Here is a 20,953-nt window from a genome sequence, read left to right as displayed (position 1 = left end):
CAGATAGTAACTCACTTATGTCGGGGTTGCAAGCTTGGCCATTAATTGGGACACAACTACCAACCTTCGATATGTACAGGGTGGCTGATGAATATTGCTACAATGATGAATATTGCTACATTTTTTTTTCGGTGTATGGAATACATTTTTCTTTTATTCATGTTAAATTAAATTATTAAATTAATTATTAAATTATTATTAATTAAATTAATTAATTAAATTAATTATTAAATTATTATTATTAAATAGAAAAAAAGTTATTACATTTTTTTTTGGTAGCGGCTTTCATCAGCCACCCTGTACATGTTGTACAGCTCTATATCGGCAGTACCGGACCTGACTGCTGGCGCCAGGCGAAGGCGAGATGGGTCTATATTGCACGGAATGGTGTATTACGGAGGCCAATCCCCCACCTCCGCTCCTTGAGCATTCCTTACGTAGCACATTGTATCCGTGACAACTGTACAAGCTGCAGGTTTTGGTCAGCTTTGTCTCCTGGATCGCTGCGACCAATATGTTCTTCCGACTCATAAAATCCACAATCTCGTCGATCTTGCCACGGAGACCGTTGCTGTTGAGTTGCAAAAATGATACACTTTCCGGCACTGGCCTGGCAATGTTGTGATGTTGCTGTTGCGTATATTTCCGCACGTGAGATGTCGGAGGGGTCTCATAGCCTGAGGACAAGGACACAGAAGGCGACGACGACGGAGACGTTTGTTACCCACTGCCGTCTATGTTCGCACAGCACCTTGCAACACATTCAGTATGGCTATGCTCCACTAGTAATGTGAGGCCAGAGCAAGATCGGAAATGTATGCCCTCCATGCACCGGCTATACCCCACCGACACAGACCGGCGGTTCTAGCAAACCGAATAGAACCAGGGTCCGAGGTTATTTTCAATCCCGGCACGGACCAGAAACGTGCGGAGAAGGCACTATGGGAGGTGCCTCTCCCATGGCGAAAAATGACGAACACGTACACTGAGGCGGCAGCCCTAGCTGATGCTGCCATGGGATTTATGCAGGTCGTTGGGGATTGCAAATGGGCCATATCGGTTCAGATTAGGATAAAGCTCCCATATAAACCGATCTCTTCATTTGAAATATTTAGCCCCTAGAAGCCGCAATTGTTATCAGATTTGGATGAAATTTTGCATGTAGTGTTCTGTTACGACATCCAATAGCCGTGCAAAGTATGGTTTAACTCGGTTTTGTAACCTGATATAGCTCTCATATAACCCGGTCTTTCGATTTCACATCTGAATCCCCTGGAAGCCAAAATTTTTTTCTGATTTGGCTAAAATATTGCACGTGGTGTTCTGCTACGACTTCTAACAACTGTACCAAATACCGTCCAAATCGTTCTTTAGCACGTCTTTACAACTTCGTTTGTGCACATACTGTATAGGACTGTAATTCTACAAATTGATTCGAATGATGCTCCGAAAGCTCCATTCAGTGGTATATTAAACAGCTTAATGGGAGATTCCCGCGTTGATGACGCAGATGCGAATGAACTGGGCGTCCACTTAGATGTCACCTGTTTCTCCATTCCTCCTATTCACATCTGCTTTTGCTTCTTTTTCTTTCTAGGGAATTATAATGGGCTAAACTAGCCTCCGAGTGAACTCATCTATGGTGGGCAACCCAATCAACTTTACCTACATAGCCGCTGGTTTCAAATGTCAATACTGAAGAAGTCTTGACACCATATTAAGTTACATGATCTTGTCCACTTTCAGTGGCATCGGAAACTTCTCCGGCGCTTTATTGCCCGATTTCAACGAAATTTGGAATAGTGGCTTGTTTTGGACCCCTGAATATACTTCTCTAATTTGGTCTAGTTCAAATGAGTTTGATATTGCTGCATATAGATCGATCTCTCATATAAACGTTTTGTGTCCTTATGAGTCGTATTTATTATACCCTCCACCATAGGATGGGGGCATACTAATTTCGTCATTCTGTTTGTAACTACTCGAAATATTCGTCTGAGACCCCATAAAGTATATATATTCTTGATCGTCGCGACATTTTATGTTATGACGATCTAGCCATGTCCGTCCGTCTGTCCGTCCGTCCGTCTGTCTGTCGAAAGCACGCTAACTTCCGAAGGAGTAAAGTTAGCCGCTTGAAATTTTGCACAAATACTTCTTATTAGGGTAGCTCGGTTGGTATTGTAAATGGGCCGTATCGGTCCATGTTTTGATATAGCCGCCATATAAACCGATCTTGGGTCTTGACTTCTTGAGCCTCTAGAGTGCGAAATTCCCATCCGATTGGAATGATATTTTGCACGACGTGTATTGATATGATATCCAACAATTGTGGCAAGTATGGTTCAAATCGATCTATAACCTGATATGGCTAACATATAAACCGATCTTGGGTCTTGACTTCTTGAGCCTAGAGTGCGCAATTGTTATTCGATTGGAATGAAATTTTGTGCGATGTGTTAAGTTATTATATCCAACAATTGCGCCAAGTATGGTTCAAATCGGTCCATAACCTGATATAGCTGTCATATAAACCGATCTTGGGTCTTGACTTCTTAGCCTCTAGAGTGCGCAATTCTTATCCGATTGGAATAAAATTTTGCACGACGTGTTTTGCTATGATATCCAACTAAGTATGGTTCAAATCGGTTCATAACCTGATATAGCTGTCATATAAACAAATCTGGGGACTTGACTTCTTGAGCTTCTGGAGGGCGCAATTCCTATCCGATTTGGCTGAAATTTTGCAATACGTATTTTATTCTTACTTTCAACAACTGTGTCAAATAAGGTTCAAATCGGTTTATAACCTGATATAGCTGCCATATAAACTGATCTGGGATCTTGACTTCTTGAGCCTCTAGAGGTCGCAATTATTATCCGATTTGCCTGAAATTTTGTACGACGGATTCTCTCATGACCATCAACATACGTGTTTATTATGGTCTGCATCGGTCTATAGCCCGATATAGCTCCCATATAAATCGATCTCTCTATTTTACTTCTTGAGCCCCTAAAGGGTGCAATTCTTATTCGAATTGGGTGACATTTTACACAGGTCTCCAACATATAATTTAATTGTGGTCCAACCGGATATCGCTTCAAATCTTCAAATCTTTTCTTATATCTTTTTTTTGTCTAAGAAGAGATGCCGGGAAAAGAACTCGACAAATGCGATCCATGGTGGAGGGTATATAAGATTCGGCCCGGCCGAACCTAGGACGCTCTTACTTGTTTTATCTGATTTCGTTGCATAGGATATATATCGGCGATGGAGGTTATCTAAGGCTCGACCCCCTCGATCTTTATGGATTTCTCCTCATATGGACCACATTGAATGCAGAAAATTGTTACTCGATATATATAAAGGCTTGAAATTACTCCCTCCTGTAGCGTTTTGTCCTCATTAAAGCGTTTAAATCAACCTGCCTCATGTACTCGTACATGCCTCTTGTTCATTCATATGAAAAAGTTAGTTTACAACACCACTATATAAAATCAAATAAAATATTTTTTAATATAAAGTTTCTGTATATTGCAAAAATTTTGTTGCTGTGGCTAAATTTACCACAGCATATACTTAGAATTTCAAAACGCATACTTGGCTTCTCGGAAAAGTATGTCTCATATTTAATGAAGTTGCACATAGAAGCAAATGGAAATGAAATATTTATTTTGCACAATTCAGAGAGAAATATTCATATGAAGGCATCCGAAAGTAATGTTTGATATTAAATTTCAATGATAGGAACAAGAGCAGGAAAATTGCTGTAAACATATTATTGTGTGATATGTAAGTTATGCTATTTAATTGATAGTAAATATTAATTTGAAAGAATTCTTTAACTATATAAAAGTGTTTTACAATATTTATATGCAATAGGCAGCATAAACAGAAAGCCTTTAAATATAAAACAAGTAAAAGCGTGCTAAGTTCGGCCGGGCCGAATCTTATATGCCCTCCACCATGGATCGCATTTGTTGAGTTCTTTTCCCGGCATCTCTTCATGGGCAAAAAAGGATATAAGAAAAGATTTGCTCTGCTATTAGAGCGATATCAAGCGATATCCGGTTTGGACCACAATTAAATTATATGTTGGAGACCTGTGTAAAAAATCTCAGCCAATTCGAAAAAGAATTGCACCCTTTGGGGGCTCAAGAAGTAAAATAGAGAGATCGATTTATATGGGAGCTATATCGGGCTATAGACCGATTCAGACCATAATAAACACGTATGTTGATGGTCATGAGAGAATCTGTCGTACAAAATTTCAGGCAAATCGGATAATAATTGCGACCTCTTGAGGCTCAAGAAGTCAAGATCCCAGATCGGTTTATATGACAGCTATATCAGGTTGTGGACCGATTTGAACCATACTTGGCACAGTTGTTGGATAGCAGAACAAAATACTTCGTGCAAAAATTCATTCAAATCGGATAAGAATTGCGCTCTCTAGAGGCTCAAGAAGTCAAGACCCAAGATCGGTTTATATGACAGCTATATCAGGCCATGGACCGATTTGAACCACACTTGGCACAGTTGTTGGATATTAAATCAAAACGCGTCGTGCAAAATTTCATTCCAATCGGATAAGAATTGCGCACTCTAGAGGCTCAAGAAGTCAAGACCCAAGATCGGTTTATATGGTAGCTATATGAAAACGTGGACCGATATGGCCCATTTACATTACCAACCGAACTACACTAATAAGAAGTATTTGTGCATAATTTCAAGCGGCTAGCTTTACTCCTTCGGAAGTTAGCGTGCTTTCAACAGACAGACGGACGGACATGACTAGATCGACATAAAATGTCACGACGATCAAGAATATATATACTTTATGGGATCTCAGACGAATATTTCGAGTAGTTACAAACAGAATGACGAAATTAGTATACCGCCCATCCTATGGTGGGGGGTATAAAAACTATGTATACGACAAAATTGCAAAAACTTGTATAAAAAATTTGTGCAAGAAATTGTGAAAATCGGGCAACAAATGCGACCTGTACCTTGATTACAAGAATATATGGACAGACAGACAGACGGACATAGCTAAAACGAATCAGGAAGTGATTCTAAGCCGATCGGTATACATTTCGATGGGTCTAGCTCTTCTCCTTCTTAGCGTTGCAAACAAATGCACTAATCTATTGTATAATACCCTGTACCACAGTGGTGGTGAATTGTAAAGGGTGATTTTTTTGAGGTTAGGATTTTCATGCATTAGTATTTGACAGATCACGTGCGATTTCAGACATGGTGTCAAAGAGAAAGATGCTCAGTATGCTTTGACATTTCATCATGAATAGACTTACTAACGAGCAACGCTTGCAAATCATTGAATTTTATTACCAAAATCAGTGTTCGGTTCGAAATGTGTTCATTCACCGTAACGTTGCGTCCAACAGCATCTTTGAAAAAATACGGTCCAATGATTCCACCAGCGTACAAACCACACCAAACAGTGCATTTTTCGGGATGCATGGGCAGTTCTTGAACGGCTTCTGGTTGCTCTTCACTCCAAATGCGGCAATTTTGCTTATTTACGTTGCCATTCAACCAGAAATGAGCCTCATCGCTGAACAAAATTTGTCAAAATTTGAACACATTTCGAACCGTACACTGATTTTGGTAATAAAATTCAATGATTTGCAAGCGTTGCTCGTTAGTAAGTCTATTCATGATGAAATGTCAAAGCATACTGAGCATCTTTCTCTTTGACACCATGTCTGAAATCCCACGTGATCTGTCAAATACTAATGCATGAAAATCCTAACCTCAAAAAAATCACCCTTTATAATCACCTCATTAATGCAGCATTACTGAAAATCGGACAAACGTGTTCAATCTGAACGGATTGCTGGCTTACTGACCATTAATTAATGAAAATACCCAAAAAATTGAAAATTCATGCGTCCTAGAAATTCTTGTTGTCTCCAGCCTGGCATCCTTTGGCGAGGGTTTTTGTTTGTTAGTGGTTTCGTTTATGGGAAAATTTTTTCTACCTATAGAGAAATTTGAAAAATGGTAACACCCTTAGAATGCATCCCCAACCGACCGCTTTCCTACAATATGAGTTCTGTAAGCGTACGCCTCGCTCACAAACACAAGAAATCCACAAAGCTAACAAATCAACTTTCGTAATTGCAAAATTGGTTTAATTGTGACTAAGTCCTCTTTTTTATTCATTCACAATACCCTCTTTGTCCATTCACAATTATTCTGTTGCTCAATTTTTTTCTTTTATTTCTATTCGTAGCAACTGGCAGTTTTGCAAATAGTCGCGTTGGATATCTACTCTTTTTCACTCTCCATGACATTGACTGCGATCATTAACAGAAACATTGTTCTTTGATGTAGCCACTATAGAATGTAGTGATTTTGCTGTTGTTAACAGTGAAGAGTTTCCGAGAGTAAAAATTTGGCTCTCAGCTTAACGAAAACACTTTAATATTTTCCTCTCACTCCCATGTTTGTGTATTTGTTGTTGCTTTGTTTTGATTTGGTAGTTAATTTTTGCATTTTCGTTTATGTCATCTCAGTTTGTCGTTAATTGCCGGTTAGGTTATAAGACTCGTGAAATGCTTTAGCGAATAAAATGAGAATTTGTCAAGAACTATTTATTAACAATAAAAATGTGTGCCCATAAGAAATAATATGTACAAATTACAAAACTTGATTGAGTGGTGGACATTTTCTGATAATTTATAAAAAGTTAAGTGGAAAGGAGTTGAACGTGTAACAAGATATTTGAAGTGAAAAGATAACATGATTGTGTTAACATACATACATACATATATGTACGTATGTCGTATGTATGCAAAATGAATTAAGTGTGTTATAACTTCAACGAATGCAAGGGAAATAGAAAATGGACAATTGGCGTTAACAATGAACAACACGCTGGTTTCTGCTGGCAATGTAAAGGTATGTAGGTTATATAAATATTTTGTAAATATTTTGTATAATTTATATGGAAATTAGCCACGACCATTTCATTAAGGAACAGGGGCAAATTGCTCACATACCATTGAGTTCTGTCCGATCCAATTTTAAGCGTAGATACCCCTTTTTTATAGCCGTATCCGAACGGCGTGCTACAGGGCAACACCTCTTTGGGAGAAGTTTTGAGATGGCTGCTATGCCATGTTTACTTCAAAAATGTCGCCCGCATTAGGAAGGGATAACCACTGCCTGAAAATTTTTTTGTTGTTCTTGCCAAGATTCGACCGAGGTGTTCAGCGTCATAGGCGGTCATTTAACCTCTGCGCTACGGTGGCCCTAGAAGCGAACATTTAAGTTCAAGTTTTTTTTGAAGACCACCCTGCGAAAAATTCTTGGAAAGTTCAAGGAAATTTTTTATAAGAGAAAATATTTGTGAAATTCCTTAAAGACAACATTTCAACGAAATTTTTTTCTAAAAACTAAATTTAAGTGAAATCTTTTACATAAAAATCATGTGGTGTTTGTTTGGATGTGTCTTTTTCGGTTTGTTTGTTTGTTTCAACCGATTACTTTGAAATTTTCACAGATAGTAAAGGTTGGTCCCGAAGGAAACAGGGGACGGGGCGACCACTTATCCCAAAAACACCATCACAAATCACAAGTGGACCGAGCGGGACAATATGGGTACCAAATGAAAGCTATTGAAGAGTCGAATACGAATATCCATGTCACGTCAATCAATATGACATTCAAATGAAATTATTTAGGAGTAGTAGTAGTAAGAATCTGGCATACAAAATCAAGTAGAGGTATGATATTAAAATTTGAGTCTAAATTGCCAGCGGGCCGCTCCCAAACCCAAAACTCCCCCAAACAGACATTTTGGACGTTCATGTCAATATGGGACTCAAATGAAAGATATTCGGGAGTAAATTACGAATACGGCAAGTTAAAATTAAGTCCATTTAATGGGAGGTGTCCACACCACCAAAAACCCTCCAAAATGGGCATATTAGCCAATCACGGTTACGTGGGACTCAAATGAAAGCAATTTGGGAGTAGGTTAGGAAAATGATATTAAAATGTGTGTTGAAGTACATAGGTGGCGCTAGGAAGGTTAAATAGGCTATTTGACCCAGCATGGCAATATGGGTCTCAAATGAAAAGTAGTTGAGAGTAGGAAAGGAATCCAGTTTTGGGGCCAAGTGTTTGTGGGTAAGCCTCAAAGCAACCCCTAAGGAGAAATTATTCCCCAAACATATCAATATGGGGCTCAAGGGTTTTGAGAGTAAATAACAAATTTGATACCTATTTTAGGGCAAAGTGGCGGAGTGCCACACCCAGCCTCAGCCCCAGCCTTCCAAACCCATAAATATTTATCAACCATGGCAATTTTGGGATTAAATGGGAGTAGGAATTGGGAGTAGGACACGAATTTGACATCCATATTTGGGCGAAATGTCTGAGGTCCTACCCCACACCCAAAAAGCATTCCTCGTCAAATGGATGGTCAATACAAATGAAATGAAATCAACGAAATCCAATGAAACAAGACTTAATTACGGACTATGGTAACATGAAGCTAAAAAGTATTTGAGAGTATATCACAAAGCTTAATTTTACTTTAAGGGGCAAGTGTCTGGGTGGCCACTTCACTCCCTAAATACGCCCCAAACTGGACATATTTACCCAATACAATATAGGAGTCCAAAGGAAGGTTTAAGGGAGTAGAGCAAACATTTGCCCATGAACATTTCATTAAAAAACAGGGGCGAACTTCTCACATATCAATGAACGCTGTCCGATTCAAGTGTAATGTGAAATGTCCCTATCTTTAAACTTTTACCAAAACAGGACCGTTGTAATAAAGGTCTCAAATAAAAGGTATGCAAATGCGAATTTGCACATGAACATTCCATTAAAGAACAGGGGCAAACTACTCACATATCAATGAGAGTCCGAACGGCGTGCTGACGGAGCGACACCTCTTTTGAGGAGAAGTCTTTATATGGCATAGTACCTCACAAATGTCGCCAGCATTAGGAGAGAATAACCACTGCTGAAAATTTTATTATGTTCTCGCCAGGATTCGACCCCAGGTGTTCATCTTTATAGTCGGACATTAAAGAAGGCGCTGCCGAGCGGGCCAAGTTCGGCTAGTACTTTTTAATGACACAATTTCAAAGAAATTTTTTCCAAAGACAGATTTTATTGAAATTTTGTCTTGACAGAAAATTTCTTACAAATTTTGTCTTGCAGAAATTTTCAAAGAAATTTTGTTGGTAAAAATTCCATTAAAATTTTCGAGAGAAAATAAGATTAAAATTTTGTATTTAGAGAAAATTTCACTAACATTTAATATTTGGAGGAAATTTCACCAACATTTTATCTTTAGAGAAAATTTCATTTTAATTCTGTCTTAGGAGAAAATTTTATTGAAATTTTATCTTAAGGCTGGTACTCTATTCGATTTTTGCGATATTTTTCGGCGATTACTTTATTTTAGATAATAGATTTTAAAGCAGAAAAACTTGCTGATTTCATTCGGTAGCACATTCCGTCATTACATATGTCAAAATTTTAATAAAATTGTTATTTTATCATTGTTTTTTTTTTCGAAATATTTCTAAAAATTTATCGTGAAAAAGGGTTTCAACCGTGAAAAACGAACATGGTACCAGCCATTGAGAAAATGTCATCGAATTTAGGGAAAATTTTATTGACATTTTGCCTTTAAAGAAAAATTCATTGAAAACTTTGTCTTTAAAAAATTTTTCATTGACATTTTGTCTTTAGAGAAAATTTCAATAAAAACTTTGTCTTTAGAGAACATATCCTAATTTTTGTTTTGGAAAAATGTTCATTAAATTGTAAGATAGCATCGTTTTTTGGAGATTTGAACCCACGAGCCTCGCACTGCTAATCCAAGCACGCTACCAACTCTCCTACCAGACCGACCTGCGCACTATATACGCGAGCACAACTTTTATTTTTTTTTTGATTTATGCAGTCATCTTACAAAGATGTTTTTTAGGATAAAATCCTTTTTGCAGTTAAAGGAATGGGATTTAAGAAATAAAACAGCTATTTGTTATCACTGAGACAATCTATTTCTAAAGCGCAACAAAAATAAATAAACTTAAAAACATTATCAAATGAAGGTGGCCTGTTGCGGAAGACAAAAAGAGATAAGGGATTAAGCCTTTTTTTCCTTTCACCATAGTATGGGGGTATACTAATTTCGTCATTCCGTTTGTAACACATCGAAATATTGATCTGATCGTCTTAATATTCTAAGTCGATTTAGCAATGTCCGTCCGTCCGTCTGCCTCTCTGTCGAAAGCACGTTAACTTTCGAAGGAGTAGAGCTAGGTGCTTGAAATTTTGCACAAATTAAATATTATTGCAGGTCGGTTGGGATTGTGAATAGGCTATTTAAGTTCATGTTTGATACGCCGTCCGTCTTGACTTCTTGAACCTTGAAATTACTATCCCATTTGGTTGAAATGTTGCATGAGATGATTAATTTTGATTTCGAATATTTATGCTAGGTATGGTCTTAATCGTTTCATTGCCAGGTACAGCTCCCATATAAACCGATCTACCGATTTGACTTCTTGAGTCTCTGGAGGGCGCAATTTCTATCCGATTTGGCTGAAATACAATAATAAACGTGGTATTTTTGTATGATTACTAAAAGCCACGAAAAGTTTGGTCCATATCATTCTATGACTTCAAATTGTTCCTATATACAATACTTTTAAACTTCATTCAAGAAGATAGAAGATTCGGCCTGGTCGAACTTAACGCTCTTTTCTTTGTTTTATTTTGAGCCCATATTATATATAACAACCATTTTCTTTTTGTACTTTATTTCCCTGCAAGCTCAAACTGCATACGCATCGTAAAAAATTTCAATTTACTCTTTAGCAATGTGAAAATATTTGAATCGTTAGCAATGACTTCTCTGGCGAAAAATTCCTTTTGTGATATTGCTTTTTTTAAACAGCCCAGAACTCTGAGGAATTTTTATTGTGTCTGAGTTGGGCTCAATATAGAGAGGTGGCTTATACTGTTTTGGGTTCATATGTGAATAATAAATATATTTATATAATTTTTTGGCGAGACGCCATTGGATAGAAATATTAAATTCTTCTAAGAGTTTTTTCTTTGCTCACAAAATAAAATCTATAAAACTGGTACACTCTCAAATTCTTGCAAATTTGCCCATAAACATGTTATGAAAGAACTGGGGAAAACATCTCACATCAATGAGTGCTGAATGATGAGGGACCTCCTCTTTAAAGCCTAGTTCGAATCAGGAATTGTTAGTCTGTTCCTTATAGACTCAAAAACGGCTGAACTGATTTTCATGAAAATTTCACTTAATTTTTTGATATCCGAAGAGGGGGCAGACCCTCCCCCTTACCACGATTTTCAAAAACGCCAGATCTCGAAGAAGGGTGCACCGATTTAAGGGAAATTTAGCATGTCATCTTCTGGTACCCCAAAAACACGAAATTGGTGTACAATTTTGGGGTTAACTTATATGGGGGAGCGCCCCACCTCAAAACCCACCCGATCGGACATGTTTACCGACTGCGGCAACATGGGTATCAAATGAAAGGTATTTAGGAGTAGACTACGAACAAAAACATCACCCAACAGGACACATTTAACGCCTTGGGCAATATGGGTATCAAATGAGAGGTATTTAAGAGTAGAGTACGAACTCCGTATAAAAATGTGACCCCAAATTTCGGGGGGATCACCCTTCCCCAAAAAACACCACCCAACAGGACACTTTTACCGCTCTGGGCATTATGGGTATCAAATGAAAGAGATTTAAGAGTAGAGTACGAACTTGGCATACAAATTTCACCTTTAGTGTCGGGGGTTCCCCACCCCCAAAAACACCACCCAACAGGACACTTTTACCACTTTCGGCAATATGGGTTTTAAATGAGAGGTATCTAAGAGTAGAGTAAGAACTTGGTATAAAAATGTCACCCTAAATGTCGGGGGATCCCCCTCTCCCAAAAACAACACCCAACAGGACACTTTTACCGCTTTGGGCAATATGGGTATCAAATGAAAGGTATTTAAGAGTAGAGTAAGAACTTGGCATAAAAATTACCTTAAGTGTCAGCGTTGTCATCTAACACGTACTAAACCATGTTTGCGCAATTTTGAGGCTAAGTGTTTTAGGTCGTCTCACCCCATAAACTCCCCCTAAACCAATGGCCGTTAAGTTTAAAATGATAGAGATTTGAGAGTAAAGCACGATGCTGATATTTTTTAGTGCAAAATGCGTGGGTGGCCGCTCCACCCTACATACCCCTCAAACTGGGCATATTTGTGGATTATGGCAAAAAGGGTCTCAAATCTGGTATCTGTTTTTGGCCAAGTGTTTCTGAGGCGCCTAGCCTAAATTCCGCCTAAGCCACACATATATGCCGACTATTGCAATATGTAGCTCACATGTGGTTTTTGGGAGTAGAGTATGGAACTGATTTCCAAGTGTTTGGGTACTTCAATCCACCACCAAAACCAAGAGAATTAAGTACATCAAACATCCAAACTTTAATGGACGGACCCTCCCCTTACCGTATTTTCAAAAACGCCAGATCTCGGAGATGTGTTGGGCGATTGAAGCGAAATTTTGTTTGTTTATAAAAACTCAAAACAGAAATTTGGTATCTTTTTTTTAAGGTGCGCTATCTAGAGGGGGCGCGCCACCTCCAAAGCTCCGCAAATGAAAATATAAGAGCACGGCCAGGATTCGAACCTGGGCACACTGAGCAACCACGAGAGCCATTGCCGTTGCTCTCGTCAATACAACTTCCAACAGATGAACAAAATCATGTGTAGTACGGAAGAAGTGTAATTTTACGCAGAAAGAATATCTGTCACTACATAAAAATAAATGCATTGGGAAAAGTACTGGTAATAGACAGGGTTGTCGAGTGTGGTTAATGTGGTTATTATATCGAAAGAGAATCAAACAAGAAAATATAAACCAATTATAATAATATTAGACTGAAATGGTAGGTATTTGAGAGTAGAGCACGAATCTGATGGAGGTCCACCTCACCCCCAAAAACACCCCCATCCGAACATATTTACCAATTCAGATATTGCTCCCATATAAACTGATGTCCCGATATGACTTCTTAAGCCCTTAGAAGTCGCAATGTAGTGTTTGCGTTAACTTTGAACAACTGTACCAAGTACGGTGCGAATCGATCTATAACCTGGTATACAAATTCATGTCGAAATTTTCGCATTGTGTGTGGGTTGGTCTAGAAGGAAACAAAGGCTGGAAGGAAACTAAGGCCAAAAACACAACCAAAAATCAAAAGTGGACCGGTCGGGAGAACATAGGTATCAAATGAAAAGTATTGGAGAGTGCGAATACGAATTTGGTATTGAGATTTGAGTCTAAGTACCCATCTGGCCGCCCTAACCCAAAAACTCCTCCAAACAGACATATTGGACGTTCATTTCAATATGGGGTTTAAATGAAAAGTAGATTTTGAATCTGGCTTACAAAATCAGATCGAAGTATAGGGGGTCACGCCACCCCATTGTGACTATATGATACTTGGCTGAACCGATTTTCTTAAAGTTTTCATAGATTATGTACGATTGTCTGGAAGGAAACATGGGCTATATAATTTTTGAATATCGGGTGGAGGCGGACCCTCCCCCTTAACCCAAAAACGCCACCCATATCCGAAAGTGGTCCGATGGGCACAACAAGGGCATCAAAAGAAAAGTGTTGGAGACCAAAAAACGAATATGGAATTTAAATTTGGGTCCAAGTACCCAGCGGATCCCCCAACCCCGATACTTCTCTAAACAGATATATTCGAAGTTCGTGTCAATATGGGACTCAAATGAAAAGTATTAGGAAGTAGATTGCAAATATGGCATACAATATTAAGTCCAAGTAATGGCAGGTCGCCCACCCCCATATACCCCCAAATGATCATATTAGCCGTCCATGGCTATATGGGACTCAAATGGAATGTATTAGGGAGAAGATTACAAATATGACTTTCAAATTTGCGTTCAATTATAGGTGGCGCTTTTTCTCCTAAAGATACGTCAAATTGGTTATTTGACCCATTATGGCAAAATGGGACTCAAATGAAAGTATTTGAGAGAAGAAAACGAATAAAGGGATTTAAAAGTGCAGCACGAATTTGATATCCATATTTGAGTCGAAATGTATGAGGTGCCAGGAAGAACATTACCACCAGGAATCGAAAAGGGGCAAATTCTCACACATCATTGAGTGCTCTCCGATTCAAGTTTAAACTCAATGATAAGAGACCTTTTTTAATAGCCGCGTCCGATCGGCGTTCCACAGTGCGAGACCTCTTTGGGGAAAATTTTTCAAATGACCATGCATGGCATTGTACCTCGCAAATGTCGTTGAGGCTTCTAAGGGCTCAAGAAATCAAATTGGACGATCGGTTGATATGGAGCTATATCAGGTTCTTAGACGATTTGGACCGTACTTGGCACAGTGGTTGGAAGTCATAACGGAATACCATGTGCAAAATTTCAGTCAAATCGGACAAAAATTGCGGTTTATATGGGAGGTTTATCAAAATCTAAACCTATATGGCCCATTTGCAACGACCTACATCAATACTAAGCGTCCAGTTTACGCGTTTGACAGCTATCGTGATTCGACGGACATGGCTTGTTCGACTCAGAATGCCGAGACGATCAAGAATATATTGGGTTGCCCAAAAAGTAATTGCGGATTTTTCATATAGTCGGCGTTGACAAATTTTTTCACAGCTTGTGACTCTGTAATTGCATTCTTTCTTCTGTCAGTTATCAGCTGTTACTGATAAATTGATTAAAGTTCATTCTAAGTATTATTAAAAATGCATTTACTTTCTTTTAAAAAATCCGCAATTACTTTTTGGGCAACCCAATATATACTTTTTGAGGTCCTAGATCAATATTTCGAGGTATTACAAACGGAATGACATGATTAGTTTAGCCACATTCTATGGTGGTGGGTATAAAAATAGCATTTTTAAGTGACCGATGTCGAGAAATTTGATTGAAGCCGGAGTTGAGTCAAAATTGCTCGACTCAGCAGCCCTGGTTCGAATAGCGTCCCGCAGAGTGACTCTTCTTTGGAGAGAAGTGTTTACATGGTATGGTACCTCACAACCGTCGCCCGCATTAAGAGGGGTTAACCATCACTGCAAACTGATATTCTTCCCAGGATTTGAACACAGGCTTTTAGCGTCATAGGTGGATATGCTATCTTTTGCGCTACGATGTCCTTTACTCAAAGTCTTTAATGATCGTTTAATGACTTTGTAATAAAATGGACATGTCTTTAATAAACGTAGTTGCAAAATGTTAACCTATGGGTCATTGCATAGCAACATACCATCATCTTGTAAATAAAAACAATGATAATAAATATCCTAGGTCTGAGATCACAACCAACGAGGAACATGTTTTTCATTATAATAATAATTTTATGCAATTGGCATCATAATTTGTTGCAACCCATTTAAATTTTAAAGCGTTCTTTAAATATCACAAAATTGCACAAATCCATATCAAAGTCATCCACACAATCAATATTTGGAACAAAATTCGAAAATCTAACTTTCAAATTGACATCGAAGTTTTTAAAGTTGTTTTACTCTCGCCTTCCCAACCAAATATTTACTTCCGATTTGCTAAAAGTACACAAAAAATTGAAACAAAAACTTTTGAACTTTTGTGAATTTTTACAAGTGTATCAGACGAAAGGCTAGGAACAGAGAGATACCCACAAAAAGGTGAATCAAACAAATATATCCGTATGGACTCGTATGTGTATAAAAGTTTTCGTAAAGTCTATCCACCAGTTGTATCCAACAGTTTAAAAATGCATCCAAGTGAAAACCGTACGATAAGAAATTATTTTGAAATGTTGGTGTTTGCTGTTTGGTAGAATTGTAACTATGGTGGCGGCTTGTCTATGTGCACAGGAAATGCTAAGCCTGATAGATGACAAAGGAAAACAAAAATAATATAAAGTGGAAGTATTATTAAAAATTATGTCTAAAACTATTGTAAAGTGAAAATAAAAAATTTAAGTTACTTAAGGATTGCTAAGGAACTCTGCTTCTCAGACTATCGCTACATCAGGTTTAGAAAAGCACGGCCAACGCCGAATCTGATAAGCTTCCGTAATATGTTGAAAACCAAAATTCGAAAGACTAATCAGAAGAAGACTTGGACAAGATGATTTAAATTGTCCAAGCATAGACGGCATTGACGACAATGTCAACAGAATAACGATTGCAATAGTGGAGCCTTTCGAAGATAGTTGTCCTCTTCGAGAAAGGAAATCAGCCCAAGAAAAACCCTGGATGATCGGGGAGATTCGCAACAATGGTAAAAGAGGTGGGCTGACTTTCTAATAAACGTGCTTCCTGGAAGCTTTTCTGCGAACAGGTCAATAGCCTTAATGACGCCGCCAAAATGAAAAAGTTTCTGTCAAAAACTCATTAATACTGAAACGTTAGTAGACGACATGGGAGTGAGAGCAGAGACAGCGGAGAACATGTTGAGGCTTTTGATGAAAACGCTTTTCCCCAGGATACGAAGGGGCTCACGGAGACATCAGAATCTTGAAATAATGAGGTTGATCGAAGACTTATCATTACGGAATTTATAGTTAAGGAAACTTTGAGGAGCTTCAAACCATTTAATTCACCCGGACCTGATGGAATATTTCCGACGTTATTACAGAAGGAGGTCGACTATCTGGCGCCTCATCTGACCACTATTTTCAAAACCTGCTTAGAACTCTCATATACTCCGAAAGCCTGGCAGGAGGCAAGGGTGGTATTTATACCCAAACCCACCAAGGCCAGTTTGCAACACTACAGGCCTAAATACCTATAAGCCTTACGTCCTTTCTACTCAAAACCATGGAACGCATTGTAGATACCATGATAAAGTGTAGGCCAGCCAGCGAACTGCTCAAACACAAACAGCTTTCCTCTGTCAAGGAAATGTAGGTGGAGACTGCCCTGCACGAGGTTGTGCATAAAATAGACGAATCCTTCGATGCCTAGACGTACACATAGACATCGAGGGGACTTTAAATAATATGCGGACCGACACATTGATCCAATCCTTAGACCAGTACCGAGTGGACCGGGCTTTAGAGACTGGATAAACCATATGCTAAGGAACAGGAGCATAAATTGTGGTTCCCATGACATAAATGTAGGGAAGAAAGTGGCACTGGCACGCCTCGGTGAAGAATTTTATCGTCACTATTATGGTGACCACAATAAATGACCTATTGCGGATGCTGACTGAGTATAACATCGCAGATGATGTTATAATACTTCTTGCAAGTAGGGATCCGAATCAGCTATGCAGAAGAGCCGAAAGGTCTTGCAGATGACATACGACTGGGCTAGACTAAAGGGTCTCAATTTTAACCCAGAGAAGGCTGAAATCTGCCTGTTAACGAGATAGACGAAGGTGGGCCAATTTCGCGTAACACGTTACATCAATAGAACGATTTGGATATCTGACAAGGTTAAATCCTTAGGAGTGATCTTGGACAGGAAACTGAATTTGGAAGTGTCACATTCAGGAGCGTACCGAGAAGGCTTACCGATGTTGGGCACTGTGTAGACGGAACGTAGGCTCGAAATGGGTCCTGAATCCGAGGATAATCTACTGGCTCTACAGGGGCACGATTAGAACGATACTTACTCACGCCTCAGTAGTTCGGTGGACTGCAATGGAGAAAAAGTACAACGTTAGGATAATACAACAGGTTCAGAGTACATGTCGTCTTGGTATAGGCTGGGCGATAAGGACCACGCCCTTTAGGGGACTGGAGACAATTCTAGATTTTTTAACCCATAGACATAGAGATTGGAGAACCCACTAGGGCTATGAGACTTAAGGCGATGCACAGTGGGAGAAAATTGAAAAATAAAAACTTGTAAAAAGTGCCGTGTGAGAACGGGTAGAGATATATCTTTGAAATTTGGAATGGTTAGCTGAGGTGTTAGAGAAATCGATCGTGCGTAAAATTTGAAGATCCTAGGTTGTCCCGGCGCCTTTTGCAGGCCGCTAAGTTTGGTTCTTTTCGTAAAAAAAAACTTATAAAAAAATGCCGTGTGAGAACGGGTGGAAATATATATTTTTGAAATTTGGATATTGGGTGGAGATATATCTTGAGGTGTTAGAGAAATCGATCGTGCGTAAAATTTCAAGATCCTAGGTTGTCCCGGCGCCTTTTGTAGGCCGCTAAATTTGGTTCTTTTGTGGTCCGATTTTCAAAATTTTTTTTTTGCTGGGTAGTGCTCCATTGAGAATCCAGGAACTGAGATCTGTTTTGCGACAGCCTCACCATAATATGATCCTGCACTCAGAAGGCTATCACGGAATGCATGTGGTGTGCGCACGAAGTCGTCGAGTGTAAACATCTTTACAAACAGTAAACTGGCCATCAGAGCGACCACCAACCAAGACGGTAAGGTCACGAAAAATCTTGGAATGTAAGAAAAGATTGGGGATTAAAAGAAAAGACGATTTGGCAATGAAGGCCAGAGGGCTAAATAAACGTGGTTAGCAAGAAGACTTTAGGGTCGACGCAGTTAGGGTGTGGGCGACAAACTCGCATGTATCGCTGAGGCATAGCGAAACGGTCGGTAGGATGACGAAAATCCTATGGGGCGATCCGGACCATTAGAAAACGAGGCTATTACTGAAAGGAAATAACAAAGAGTTCAGTTTAGCTTTCGGTATGATAACGGGACACATTAATCTACGAGCTCACTTATGCAAAATCGTTGCGGCAAGTCAAGTCATGTGTAGGGCATGTGGGGAAGATGTTTAGATGTTGTAGTATTTCCATTTTGACTGGGTTTCGGGTTAACCAAGTTTATTGACAGCAATCCTCTGGCCTTCACTGCCAAATCGTCTGATCTTTCACTCCCCCTTCCTCCGCCAAGATTAGGCAACCAAACGATGCGGATTGGGACATCCCCGGAAAAGACGCTAGTTTCCAAGACTTTTTGTGACCTTACCGTACTGGATATCAGTTCCTGGGTTTTCAATGGAGACTCCGGGCCCGCTCTCTCCTCTAGTTTTGATTCATCTGTGTAGCACGATTTTTCAGATGGCAATACCAAAGTTCCAACCCAAGACCGTGTTGCAGACAGCAGTGCCTCGCTGTTCCATTTCTTTCAGGTTTCCTATCGTCGCCTCGATTAATCGGATGTCTAAAATTGTCTCCAGTTCCCTAGTCGACGTAGTCCTTAACGCCCCGCCTATGTCTAGACAACATGTACTCTGAACCTTTTGTATTATCCTAACGTTGAACTTTTTCTCCACCGCAGCCCACCAAACTTCTGAGGCGTAAGTAGGTTGGGTTAAGTTGAAAAGAGCGTGTAGATATTAATCCGCCCCTTGCCAATATGGACATACACCTAAGCCAGTAATCGGCATGTTGTGCGCTCTAAAAACTAAAAAAATTTTAAGTTAATTTTAAGTTAATTGTTTAAATAATTTTAAGTTAATTGTTTTCAATACCACTCTCCTAAGTTGGTTCATGACTGATATTATGTCTCCACCTAAGTGCCGGTGTCCTTTGGGCGCGAAAACCGGGCAATGACAAAGGAAATGCTGGCACGTCCCATCATCTTCCCCGCGTGCCCTACACATGCAATCACTTGCCGCACCGATTTTACATAAGTGAGCTCGTAGTCTTATGTGTCCCGTTATGATACCAATAGCTATACTGACCTCCTTCTTACATCCTTTCAGTAATAGCCTCGTCCTCTCACGATCCGGATCCTCCCATAGGATTTTCGCCGTCCTACCTACCGTTTCGCTGTTCCACAATGTTGCATGCGTATTCGTCGCCCACTGCCTTCACCGTCAAATCGTCTGCCCTTTCATTTCCCCTTACTACGTAATGGCCCGGCACCCAAACAATGCGGATTTTGTCATGCTCAGAGAAGGCGTTAATCTCTTTCTTACACTGCAAGACTATTCGTCACTTTGCCGTCCTGGTTGTTATTGCCCTTATGGCAATTTTACTGTCGGTAAAGATGTTCATACTCGACGTTCTCGCGTTAGCACCACACCCCTTCACGCATTCTGTGATCGCTCGGATCTCCGCTTGCAGGACTGTCTAAAAGAGGCAGTCTAAAAGAGGTTAGGCAGTCTAAAAGAGATCTGAGTACCTGGGTTCTCAATGTAAACCTCCAGCCCCACTCTGTCCTCTAGCTTTGATCAATCCGTGTAACATGATCTTCCAGATGGCAATATTAAGGTTCCGTCAATCTAAGACTGCGCCGATGGCAGCAGTGCTTCGCACTCGACTTGAAGGTTCATCTCAGTTATGGGATCAGAAACTTCTTCCCTTCCTTCCAGGTTTCCTATCGTCGCCTCGATTATACCGCGATTGTATAAGCTGCTCCCATCCTCAATCCATACTCCCATCGCCTTAAGTGGCATAGCCTCACATTTGATCTGTATGTCAATGGGTCGTATGTCTAAAATTGTCTCCAGTTCCCTAGTTGACGTAGTCCTCATCGCCCCGCCTATGCCAAGACAACATGTACTCTGAACCTTTTGTATTATCCTAACGTTGAACTTTTTCTCCAACGCAGCCCACCAAACTTCTGAGGCGTAAGTCAGTATTCATTTAATCAGGTTCCTGTTCCTCGGATGCCATCTACAAAAAAATAAACAGCAACGAATCAAAAAACATTAAATTAAATCTTTCAATGGAAAAAGAAATAGGCATATAGAGACGTGTTCATATTCTTCCTGAGCCTATAGACGGACTATGTACATTTGATAGCGCATAAAGTTATGTAGAGGTATCCTGTTTATCATGTAAAGTCTACAACGGCCTATGTTTAAATAGATTGAATATTAAGCAATCCTCCGATTTCCCATATGTTTTTGATTAGTTTATTTTGTTCTGCA

General features: G+C 39.4%; 1 long non-coding RNA gene across 2 annotated transcripts in view; it reads left to right on the top strand.

Moving 5' to 3' along the window:
* Positions 1-6,881: 6,881 nt before the first annotated feature.
* LOC131995157 (uncharacterized) overlaps positions 6,882-20,953 on the top strand; it is a 100,277-nt gene continuing 86,205 nt past the window's right edge. For both annotated transcript variants that reach the window (XR_009397216.1, XR_009397215.1), the window contains exon 1: positions 6,882-6,931. This is a non-coding gene — a long non-coding RNA (uncharacterized LOC131995157). The remainder of the gene's footprint in view (positions 6,932-20,953) is intronic.

Source organism: Stomoxys calcitrans, chromosome 2, assembly GCF_963082655.1.
Source record: "Stomoxys calcitrans chromosome 2, idStoCalc2.1, whole genome shotgun sequence".
Classification (NCBI taxonomy): Eukaryota; Metazoa; Arthropoda; class Insecta; order Diptera; family Muscidae; genus Stomoxys; species Stomoxys calcitrans.
The sequence above is the reverse complement of the archived record's forward strand: the minus strand, read 5'-3'. Positions and strand labels throughout refer to the sequence as shown.